The sequence below is a fragment of the Xenopus tropicalis genome, chromosome 8 (assembly GCF_000004195.4).
Source record: "Xenopus tropicalis strain Nigerian chromosome 8, UCB_Xtro_10.0, whole genome shotgun sequence".
Taxonomy (NCBI): domain Eukaryota; kingdom Metazoa; phylum Chordata; class Amphibia; order Anura; family Pipidae; genus Xenopus; species Xenopus tropicalis.
Window position 1 is genome coordinate 57,732,283 of NC_030684.2, and position 13,488 is coordinate 57,745,770.

Genomic DNA, 13,488 nt, shown 5'->3' on the forward strand with positions numbered 1-13,488 from the left:
TATGTGTATAGCAGGCCAAAACATCCACAGAAGATAAAGAATTTCATTTAAATAAAGAAAAACATATGGCCACATTCAAAGTTTATATTAAAATATAATATCAATTCTGGTAGTCATGTTATTCTAAATATATCCTCCTGATGAAAGGAAGATGAAAATTCAACTACCTTCTATATCTAGAATCTGTTATAATCTGTTTATTCTGGATTTAGAGGTATGTTTTTATTAAAAACAACTGTTTTGATATGAAGAATAAAGCAATGACTTACCTTGGATATTAGCATGAAGGATATGATGAAGATAATTCTAATGCTAAATAGTCAGCTGTATCTTTAGAATGGTAGTTCTGAACATGCTAAAAAAAACATGGTAAAAATTGACTTTTGGTGGACTTGTGGTTTCAAAGTTTTGAAGTGGTGTAATTACACCTGATGAAAAGACAGAAACAATTACATACAATATTTCTAAAGTAAAAAAAAAATTATCTGTTGAGGCACAACAACTTTAGTAGAACTGTTGTTTACAGTATTTACATTAAATGATGTTTAACAATTGTGCTTTGCATATATGTGAGATGTAACAAAGCAGACAAATATGTCAGTGACTGACATCATGGGTGTGCAGGCGAAAAACAAATGTTAGGTTGAGGAACATTGAAATAAACCATAAATAAATTGTAATAAAAAAATAATGGGGTCCTAGGGAAAATGGGTACCAAGAAAACTGGACATAATTCTGATACATAGTAGGTACTGTAGCAGTGATTTAAATACAAACCAAACGTAAATTTGCTAGACCATTAGTCACAAAAAATGAAGTTGTATTAAATAAATGGACTACAAGTAAGCCAGTAGGATGTGGTAAGCCCTGAGCTAGCTGGATAGGTATATAGCATAGCCAATAGAAACATCAGCTAGACTATATAATCGTTGTAGACTAGGGCGAACCAGGCAAATCAGTCTACATTTAGTGAATCAGGCATCAGGTCTGACACCTTATGTGGTACACTGCCATGGAAAATGTTTGTTTGTTGCATTACTCTGAGGTGCAGATTTACTATTACATTGGAGAATAATTGGGGAATTCTCAGAAGTTCAATGTATATGTAATATGTTTCTGAGTTATTAACAGGAAAGTTTTTCTGACCAACAAAAAATTGGCACATTTACACAGTGTTTCAATGTGTCAGTTTGGGACCAGGTCATACTGAATGAATCACTCTAAAGAGACATAAAGCACATATTACCATGTTGGAAGCCTTAAGGAGAAAGAAAAGTTATCTGTTATTATCATTTCTGATATGTAAGTTGTTGTTCGTGTTGCATTTGTGAAACGATCCCAAAGTGACGATTCCAGTTAGATTCAGCATGGTGCAGAAATTCAGATGAATCTATTTCTACAGGCTTTTAAGTGTATGTGGTGTGTTCAGTTTATTTCTCATGCATAACAGCTAAAAAAAAGAATGTCAATGCCAAGCACTGCCTCTGATGGATTCTTGGTACATAGCGAGTGAGTGCTGACATGCCATAGCTAATACAGACTGACTGGGGAATGAACAATGGGGCATTAAAATAGGATTCTTTCATTGATGAATACATTAGCCTACATATGGGTTCTTTTGGTTATCTGACAAATACATACTGCCTTACATCTCTATAAACATGGTAAATAGAAAGGGTACTAAATATTTGCCATGCTTCATAAATGAATAAAAAGGATGTTATGTGCCCACCCCCAGGATAAAAATAGTAACATTAAACATTTAAACACACAATATAAATAAATATTAACATTATTCTTTTCTCTACCTGATATTTTTCAAGCAGCCATTGCAGCTTTGATAATTATTGCCAGACATTTAAATGCTGTGCTGAAGACCTAGTGCTTTCAAACAGTCATAAATAATAAATGGCCACAGAGTCGTGTAGAGGAATCAGTGCAGTAAGCCACGAAACCTGTTCTACCAAAATATCCAGCAGACTAATGTGAAGATAGGACAAAGTAGCTGTATATACAGTATCTGCCCATTTCCATGTTTGCAAGGATGAAGTGGGAAAGAAAAGTCATTTTTAATTAAAGAACACACCAGGCAAACGGGGGTAGGCATAAGGTAGGCAGCCAAGAAGCTATCATATAAACTTTGTAGAGTGGAGGAGGGGTCTATGGCAAAGGGATACTATGGTTTTCCCATACTGCACCAAGTAGAGTTAGGCAGTCATGGGATTCTTGCACTCAGATATCAAATTTAGTCTACAGCTTCTGACATCAAGAGTTGGAATAAAGAGGTTCAAGGGAATAACACCACGTTGTGGCCATTTTATTTATTAGTGTCTGCCCCAAAGTTAGTTTGAGTTAGTTTATTATTATGTTTAAACATTTCAAGGATTGTATTATGCACTTGAATATTGAAATCTAATTCTGGTCATTTTGTATCTTTTATATGCCAACTGAGGCTAGGAACCTGCCTGTGTTAGCCACATTGTGAGGGTGTATATGTGTGGAGCACACACTTACATTTAAATTACAGATCACAGAGTCTAGTAAAATAAAATAAATCCCAGAGCAAACACATTGCCCAGAGAATGAGGGACAATATTCCAGGAAAGTTCTTTAGCTTGATCAGCGATCAGAAAATTAACTAACCAGCAAAACAGTGTTTTATGTTTTACTTGCTCACATGAGATTTTCTAAAGATTTGCTGATGCACCAAGGACTATATAACACACACATATATATACATATATATATATATATATATATATATATAAAGAATGCAGAGTGAAGAGCACACCAAAGTTTAAATGTACTACCTGGGTGCCCGAGCCACAGACATAGAATAGAAGATACAGAATGTCAGCACTCACAGGATTTTCTCAACGATAGTCACTGGCAGTCACTCATATTTTAGAGGTGCAATCAGGTGGAGTTTATTAGTCCAACGTTTCAGTTCCCTACTGGGCTTCCCTGACGAAGGTTCCAGTAGGGAACTGAAACGTTGGATAATCTTAATGAGACCAACTCTTCTTTCATCAACTACCCCTTCAGCAAGTGGAGATCTACAAAAAAGAAGCAGAGCACATGGTGTGTATTTTCTTTTTTTGATTATGACAAGATTGTCTTTTCTACAGTTTAATGTACTCCTTATATATTTGGCATGATCAGCAACCCACTTATGGGATACTTGAACACATTGCAAATCACAATACTATAGTATTGTGCCAGCATGTTTTTATGCGTAACAGATCTGGAAATGCTGGAATGGCAGTGGATGTCATCGACTTAGACTTTGCTGAAGCATTTGATACAGTACCTCAAAGAAAGTTAATGATAAAATTCAGGAATATTGGTCCTAGAGCATAATATTTGTAATGGGATAGACTGGCTGAAGGATAGATTACAAAGAGTGGTGGTAAATGGAACATTTCTAATTGGATCAGTGGAGTACTGCAGGGGTCAGACCTTGGTCCTTTGCTTTTTAACTTGTTCATTAATGACCTGGAGGTGGGCATAGAAAGTACTGATTCTATTTTTGCTGACGATACTAAATTGTGCAAAACTATAAGTTCCATGCAGGATGCTGCCGCTTTGCAGAGTGATTTGACAAAACTGGAAAATTGGGCAGCAGAATAGAAAATGAGGTTCAATGTGGACAAGTGCAAAGTTATGCACATTGGTAGAAATTATATACTAAATGGTAGTGTTTTGGGGGTATCCTTAATTGAGAAAGATCTGGGGGGTTTTGTAGATAATAAGTTGTCTAATTCCAGGCAGTGTCATTCTGTGGCTACTAAAGCAAATAAATTGATGTCTTGTATAAAAAAGGGTATTGACTCAAGGGAAAAAAATTTGATTTTGCCACTTTATTGGTCTCTGGTAAGGCCTCACCTTGAGTATGCAGTGCAGTTTTGGGCTCCAGTCCTTAAGAAGGATATTAATGAGCTGGAGAGAGTGCAGAGACTGCAACTAAACTGGTTAAGGGGATGGAAGATTTAAGCTATGAGGTTAGACTGTCACGGTTGGGGTTGTTTTCTCTAGAAAAAAGGCGCTTGCGAGGGGACATGATTACTCTGTACAAGTACATTAGAGGGGATTATAGGCAGATAGGGTTAAAAATAATGAAAAAAACACACAAATACAAGAGTATTGTAGAAATTATACCTATATTGGCTAACAATAAAAATACATTGCAAGCTTTCAGAGCTCTAAGGCCCATTTGTCAGGCAAAATACAAATGAAATACAATAATCCCTCCCTCTGTGTGGCCCCCCACCTGTCTGGCTGCTTTGATGGCTTACCTTTGTGTAAACTTTAAATGGTATCAGTACTGAGCTTTACTGGCCCCCTGCATGGTTCTCACCTCAGATTCAGGCTGTAATCCCCCTGTATTGTTTAAATATGTAATCCCCTATACTGTTCACACCTTTTAACCTCTGCATTGTTCACCCCCTGCATTGTTCATACCTCAGGCTCAGGCTGTAATCATCCCTGTTCACACCTCAGACATTGTATGTACTGCCTGGCCTATGCTGCCTGTGTGTAGGCAGCATAGGGTAGGCAGAGTATGGCACATAGGCAGCATAGGGCATGGAGGGTATGGCACAAACAGGCAGCATAGGGCAGGGAGGGTATGGCACACACAAGCAGGGTAGAGCAGGCAGAGTATGGCACGCAGGCAGCATAGGACAGGTAGAGTATGGCACAAACAGGCAGCATAGGGCAGGCAGAGTATGGCACACACAGGCAGGGTAGGGCAGAGTATGGCACTTACAGGCAGCATAGGGCAGGCAGAGTATGGCACACACAGGCAGAGTGCTGCCTGTGTGTGCCATACTCTGCCTACCCTATGCTGCCTGTGGGAGGTGAACCTGGCAGGGGTTTGTTCTGGGAGTTGACATAAAATAATTCTTTCACATATGAATGATGGTTGATATCCCTGCAGTGAGGACAAAGCATTTGGGTTTTTTGCTGCACTACCACCATTGTGATAAAATGGGTGTGGTTTGAAGTGGGTGTGGTTTAAAAGGGGGGATCGGTCAAAGCTGGCTTCCATTTGCAGCCCTCCACCATGTATGCGAGAGAAATTCCGGCCCTCGGCACCGCAGAAGTTGGAGAGCACTGGTATATATAGTTTATGTATGTGAGTGTATAGTAGTCAGTATAGGTTTGTGTGTGGAAATGTTGAACTTGACTCTTTTTTGTATCCTATGTAACTATGTAACTTAAATGAGAAAGAATGTACCCCAAACATATTGCCAGTATATTGGGAACGTATTCTTTATACATATATTATATTATTATAATAGCACCAGCTCCAACAAAACTGGAGAAGTTGTGTTACTTAGAATTGTAAAAAAAAATCTCTAAAAAAGATCTATGGAGAATTAAAGCATAGTGAATATTTTTATATAAATAAACATTTTTCAAGTGCTTAACATATAAGAGACTAAATCAGAAAAAGAACTGTAGGCGAACATATTCTTGCAACAAATTTTTTCAGAAAGAGGTTGTCCGCAGTTCTCAAATATAAATAAATAAACCTGTGCAAAAATAGTAGCTAATTAGCCTTCAGAGAAAATCTGGTTTATGGCGTTCCAATAGTTTTATTTTTGTTTCAGTCTCTTCTCAAATATTTCATACATAATGCAAGAGACACAGCAGCCCTGTATGATAATTTTGTCTAAACTTGTCTGCTTTGCAAACATGAGCCATCTTTTTCTTCTTTTTCCTTTAATAAATGACTAATCAAAGCAGGGACATAACTAGAACCCTACAGCTTATTTTCTTTGGAGCCCCCACAACGAATGTGAAGAAGATGGTTACATTATGCAGTGTGTGACTAACACAAACCAAATTGTCAGAAGTTTCTACTGGGTCCACCATAGTATTGGGCCCCAGACCCTGTGTCTGCTGATTCTATTGTCTGCTGATTCTATTGTTATGCCTTTGTTTTAGGCAGAACATATTAAACCTTTCTGGTTAGCCTTCACTGGCAACTCTGTCCCAATGAATAAAATGAGGAGACAACAGTGTTTGCCAGAAATATTTTCTTGTTACCCTGACACTAGTGCAGCATGACAAACCCAACAAGCACAGTGAATAGTGATTGACTGCCAGGGCAGATTTAACTGCAGTTTTAGCCCTGGGTGGTGCCCTGTCTCCCCCCCCCCCTTTACTCTACCTCACTACCCTGGCTTAGCTATGCAAATAATTGTGTCTTGAAAAGCAAGGGATTCCTAACCTATGGGTTAGAGCCCAAAAATGAGTCCTTATGCTATTTAGAATCAGCCACCACGACCCCATGAATACAATTACATTTCCTACTACAATAGATGTTTCATTAAAGTAAAATATAAACACTTATGTTGAGGAGCAAAACTATTGGTACAACTAAATTTGTGTCCCTAAGAAAAAAGCAAATACCTACTAGCAATTATGTAGGTATACATACACCATTCAAGAAATACAACAGATTATTTTTTTGGATGAAAAAAGTTGTCTTTTTTCTCATCTTAACAAATATAAGAGAATAGGAAGATGAGAAATATAAACCCAACTCCTTATAGGAGAAGGAAAGGTAAAAACTAAGTAAGCTTTATCAGAAAGTTCTATGTAAATACAGCTATAAGCACTCTATAAGCACAGAAACGCTGCACTGATTTCTCTGTGAAAAGATTTCTTGTGTCTGTAATTCCTGTGCCAGAGACACACAGCTTTCACTTTCTCCCCTCTCCTGCTCCTCCCTCCCTCAAGAATGTTAAGAACTCACTCCCCCCCCTTAGGAATGTGGATCTGAGCCAATCAGCAGGAAGCTGACTCATAGTCTAACTAACTGATCATGTTCACTTGGTCTGGGTCTCGGTGCAGGAGTGAGGCATTATGGGAACTTTCTTTACACAGCTAAGCGTTTTTTCTTCCTGTTTGGCTTCTGATCATCTGAATAGGTGAAATATGGAGAGACTTAAGGGCACTATTGAGACAACTGAAGGTATGCCTTGCAGCTTGAGATAAACTCTTTATTAGTCTTTCCTTCTCCTTTAAATACATATTCCTATTGCTAACGTAACAGGCTACAAATTAAATGTACAGTAACAGGGGTAACAGTCCATTCAATTTACTTGGATTTTTAAAACATTTACAAAACTCTATCCTGAGCTATACCCAGTTTTACGGATTAGCCCACTAATGTTTCCGTAATGATAGCTTAATTTACTCAATTATACAGTAAAGAAACACCCCCTATCTGCCTATAATCCCCTCTAATATACTTGTACAGAGTAATCATGTAATCATTAATATCCTTCTTAAGGACTGGAGCCCAAAACTGCACTGCATACTCAAGGTGAGGCCTTACCAGGGAACTATAAATTATTTTTTCAAATTCTTTAAACAAATATACATACAAAGCAGTTAAAAAGGTAAAAAGGCCTGGGGGATATTAATCAATATTTTATAACTTTTTCATGGATGGATTTTGAATTATTGGAATGAGTTTGTAACACAATAGTGATGTTACCACACTTTTTTTATTTTGGTTTTGACTTAAGTTTTCCAAGTCAGTTAAAATAAATCTGCTATGACAAACCAAAATGGGCTTCTAGTCAATGGAAAACTTACTTCACTTGAAAAAAATGAGTCAAGCAGTGTATGATAATAATACAATATAATTCCCAGAGCATACTAAATCAGTTTAAACCATTTGGGTTCAGAGAGAGGCGCTTGATGTTCAAAGTCCTTCTAGTCTATTTCCCTAGACAACTGAAACCAGTAGGTTCCCAAACATTAAATGAGTAGAATTGAGTTTGCAAAATGACATCAAATGCTGTGATAGAAAGCTGATACTCCCTCCACATAAAGACCCATTTGCCCTTTTCCTACACAGTATTGTTTTGTTTTTCTTACACGTAAGTTCTGTTTTGGATAATGTACAAGTTTTTTCATTCCTGTGATCTTCATTATGTGCAAAGATGTGCATTCTCCCAGATAAGGAGAGATTACTGTATCCTGTGACTTCTCGGGATTTATAGGAAATATTAGAAATTAAAGATTGTTTATTATCACAAAAATAATGTTATAGTTTTACATTTTAATAATAAATACACAGACATATAATCCAGGCAGGGCTACACAGAAAATAAGAAATAAGGAGCAACTACCTGACTTCCCCTCACTTTAAAGGGGCAATATACACTTGATTTAACATAATTTCAGTAAAGAGCTCACACACAGCTACAAGATTCATGCATTTGTGCTGTAATTTAGCTTATTTTTGTATTCATTGTAAAGCATAGAAACTGTGCACTATAAAGCACACTTTTAACACAACATTCATAAGCTTTTAGCATTTTACACTATGGGCCATTAAAATTTGTTAAGTACATAAAAATGCATTATACAAGAATACCGTGACCACATTTGCAGTTACATGTTCTTATACAGTACATGTTTTTGTTTTCAGAATTGAAAACATGTATATCTGTGCATTCTCTGTGTAACTATACAGTTTGGTTGTTTAGTGTATGTAAAACTATTTTGCAGATGGCCAACCCTGTGGTACCTAGTACCTTTCTTGTTCTTACCCAGATGCAAACTATTTATTTGCTGGATGTTGCATGAGCTTTTAGGTGGTACTGTTCAGATGGTATAAGCAGCAGACACTTTGAAAAGTTAGTTCATACGCTTTCATCCATTGAATCACATACTCACACAGGCAGGGTATAGTACTCACTTATGGGTGAACTTATGCCCAGTACTAGTGGATGCTCACATTGGTCCTTATCTGCTATTCCTGAACTAAACTACTTTAGTCCCTATACTGGTGGCACTGCAGGATATTAACCCTTTTAGTCTCCTCAATGGAGCCTCTGGCTGCTCTACTATCCACCCTTATTCTGCCTCTCTCTCATAAAGTGTGCTATTATAGAAACTGACTTCTGTGATTGAGGCCTACCCCCACCTCAGTGGTACCAACCACCCCCTCCAGCAACTGGGAATCCACAGAAAGACTTGTGAAGACTTGTAAAAAACTTGTGAAGAAAAAAAAACAGTGAATCACATTTTTCTGTGGTTTTCCAAGTAAGCTAATAAATTGCAAACGGTGCTTAATTATAATAATATACGAATCGCACAAAATCACACAAAATTGTTTGCACATAATTGTTATTCTCAGCAAAACCATTGTTACATTTAACTGCAATCTTTAATAAATCTACCCATAATATTCCAACAAAGAGGTTTGATTGAACATGAACTACCAACAAAATGCACATCCACAACCACTGTTTCCAGTTTAAACTACTGTACAATAGTCTACATACTACATAATGCAACTTCCAATATGCCCACAAATAAAAATGTACCAGTAGCAAACTAGCAGTCCAACAAAATGGGGGTAGCATTATTGAATTTATTAAAATCATGTAAAAAAAATAATAAACCTACATACAATACATTGACCACACCAGCCAAAAATGTTTGCATGTTGTTTTTATCAGGGTACAAATTTCTGCTGGTAAATACACATAAATGGAGGGCACTCACTTCACATACAAAAGAACAACAATATAGGTGTTTGGTGCAAACCCCCATACAGGGCACCAAAAACTGTAATTTTAAATAGGATAAGGGTTTGCACACAAAAAAAAAAGAGGATTCCCCTTGAGAAAGGCTCTTTGCCGAAACGTTGGGGTAATTCTCATCATTAGCAAGTGTATCCGCTATCTTGTGTGTCTTCTTTTGCCTATGCATATTTTGTGGTATGTATTATCTTATTAATCTATGTATTTTTTGTAACTTTGCAATTAAAATTGACTGCTGTTAAATCTTTTGTATACTATATAGAGGACTATATTTTTTAATACTACCACTGTGCTTGTGTTTCTTGTGTGCAAACCCTTATCCTATTTAAAATTTCTGCTGAACATAAGCATAGTATATTGCAATAAGAACCAGTGAATATGATGGATCATTTCATCAACAAATCATAGGAAAAGTAAAAAATGATTAGCGCAGTACTGCTAACTCCTCCACTCATTCTAGATTGTAACAACTTGGTAGAAGCAAAGCAATGTACATGTGCAGGATGGATAGCAAGTCCAATTGTGCTACTGTTCCTTTAAAGAAGAGAAATAGAGGAACCAGCAAGTTAATGACTAGGGACCATGTAGGGTGGTAGACTCCCATATTTATGGGCTTTACTTGTTCTTTAAATAAAATTTAAAGAACAAGTAAAGAGACATTCGTTTTCAACAGTGTGATTACAAGTAATAGAACTGAATGTATCTAATGTTCTGCTCATTGACTTTCTGGTGCAGTATAAAGCCTGAGGGTTTCGTTATTTGGGAAAGTGACTGTGACAATATTATATTCGGTTAGTAACGGTAAGCTTTATTTTACCTTTCATTTGAATCATTTACTGGTTTTGCTTTAAAGTAAAAGGTCTTTGTTCACGTTATGCTTGTTTCAAATTCATTTGATAACTATACCATCGCATCTGCAAAAATATCTCTCTGAGCCCAGGTCATGCCACCCACTGCTCCTGTATAAAGCATTGTAATCATTTGCATTTACAAAGCATATTTTATCTACATTAGATTTGAAGGGCTAAATCATTCGGCACAACTGCAAGTGTAATCACTTTAGAGGTGAAACAGATCAACAGCTGCTATATCCTGCATTCTTCTGAGCAGATGGAAGTGTAGGCATTTAAATAATCAGACAATAAGGTGGATTCCATTTTGCTCATTAGAAAATGAATAGCAGGCAGTAGAGCTTAGAGTTTCCTTCATTTCTTCAACAACTTACGACATATTATTATCTCAATTTTCAGTACCCTGAATGCTTCCTGTCTTTCTTATTGATTTCTTTGTAGACAAAATCCATTTTAAACCACTGTACATTAGGCTACATAATACATATTACAACTTCCGAGATGCACACAAATAAAAATGTACAAATTAGGACAGAATAGATTTACAAAGGTACCAAAGCCCAACATAACTGCTAGAATAAAAAGTAGAATATATATGAGCACAAGAATCCCGGAATTGTAAACCAAATGTAGACATATGAATATATAAGACATGTACGGTTTTGCGAATTCTTGCACAAAAACCAGTGTCAAAAATCCAAGGCAAAAGAAGTATCTTCAGAAAAAGGAAAGGGGCATCTGCCACTGACTTTTATATGATCTCAGCAAGTTTTAGCTGGTGAATTGTTGGATTCGGATTTTTAGTTATTTGGATGCATAGTAAATTTTGAAAAGTTTACCACTTTTTTTCCCTGTGACTTTTAGTTTTAAAAATCCAAATCAGAAAAAAAATCAGACAGTTAGTAATATCGTTGTGCAAGCAACCCCTGGCCTATAAGAGGTACTTTTAGGTATGGTAAAATACAACTGACATAAAAATTTAGGGGATTTTCGTGGTTTTATAGTTTTTTGAAACCACGACTAAACTCATTTCCACGAATGTCAGTCAGAATTGAAAAAGCACGAGTGAAAAAAGGATGCAGAAAAAACTAGAAAATCAAGACTTTTTTAGGATTGTTGTGCAACAACTGTGACTTTTTCGTATTGTTAAAAAAAAAAACTGAAAACCTCTAAAACATGAAGCAAAGAAAGATCTTCCATTTTACTCCTACTTGATATCGACAGGTTTTAGATGAGGTGTATTTTTGCTTTCAAATTTGTCACGATTTTGTTGCATAATAAATCACGAAAAAATTTATTTTGGTGTAAAAAAAAAACCTGAACCGAAAAAATCTAGTAAGTCCCCCCATACTGTGAAACACTTACATTTGATGCCAGTAACACTGGGGCTATCCCCCATATGTATTAGCACAAGGTTTGCCTAGGTGCTATAACCCATAACAACCAGTAGGATGTTTGCTTTTAAACAGGTGACTGGCAAACACTACCTGCTGATCTGTAATTAGATCTGTAGCAGTCATGTCCATATGGCATTTAAACTTGTATTACCTTGTGCACTTTTTGCCCCTGTGATATCAACACACAAGTGCAATAAAACCAAATCCAAACTCACCTTTATTACTGTATGATTAAAATAACATTGCACACCCTAAGACAGCTGTGTGCACAGGAATCAGCATTTGTCACTATGGCAGATGGCTTTTTGCTACTCACCCTTGTCCAAAAGCTGTAGTTCAGGAACAGCAGGAGTGCTACAGTTGGCTGCTTTTATTAGACATTAAAGTTCATTGTTAAATAAGTGAAATAAAATGTATATGGCAGAATATATCTGTATTTTCATTACAGAGCCAGCATGGTTAATTGGGCGCAGGTGTACTAGCCATAATAAGTAAAGCAGTTTTTATTTTAATAGGAGGTGAATGGAAACATTTGCAATGGATTATTTGTAGTTGAATGGTTTAAGTAGAAGTTATTGTATTGAAATTGTGTGCACTAATAATCAGAGCAAGCAGGGATGCAGGAGAAACAACACTCTATATAAACATACTACTCATACTGTATATGGTTATATATTACAGGTATGGGACCTGTTATCCATAGTTCTTGGGACCTGGGGTTTTCTGGATAAAGGATGCTTTTGTAATTTGGATCTCCATACCTTAAGTCTACTAAAACATCATTTAAACATAAAATAAGCTCAACAGGATTGTTTTACCTCAGTATTAATTATATCTTAGTTAGGATCAAGTACAAGGTTCTGTTTTATTATTACAGAGAAAAAGGAAAGCTTTTTTGAATTTGAATTATTAAATTAAAGGAGTCTATAGGAGATGGCATTCCTGTAATTCTGAGCTTTCTGGATAATCAGCTTCCAGATAATGGGTCCCATAACTGTATCTGCATAATCCTATGTGTACACGTATGTGATTTAGCAACTCTTAAAAAGTGGGACAGGGGGCACCAAAGACCCTTGTGTCTGTCCACATTTACCTACGAGACTAATACCCAATTTCTTCCCTGCATAATTTAATGTATTATCAGGGGTTAAAGCATGCTGGAAGCTGACATCTATCAGCATCAGGGTATAATTATAAAGCAATATTGCTGAAACTTTTTTCAGCTCTTCAGGGTCAGTAACACCATTAAAATGCAAAACAATCCTTCAGTGACAATCCCACTTGGTTTAGGATGGTGGTAGCTCTTTTCTATTTACCAGCTCAGAGACCACCTCAGAAACTACCTCAGAGAAGGACCCAATACCAGCATCCACCTCTATATTATTCTCCCTGTTTAAAACTTTCTAGAACTCAAGTAAGTGCACACACAGCTGGTCTCTCAAAAACCTGGTGCTAAAAGTGTATAGGGGGATGGTATCCCCACTAAATAGCCATACCAGGAGTACTGGTAAAATGTAAAAGTGGATAACCTCTGTGTTTAATTGTGCATAGGCTATGTATATATCTGTTTGAGAAATGGAAGTGCCTGCTCAACAACTTGTTTAGCATAAAAATGGGTTTGCCAGGAAGTGTTTTTTCTTGCCAAGGCTATATTCTCAAATGATC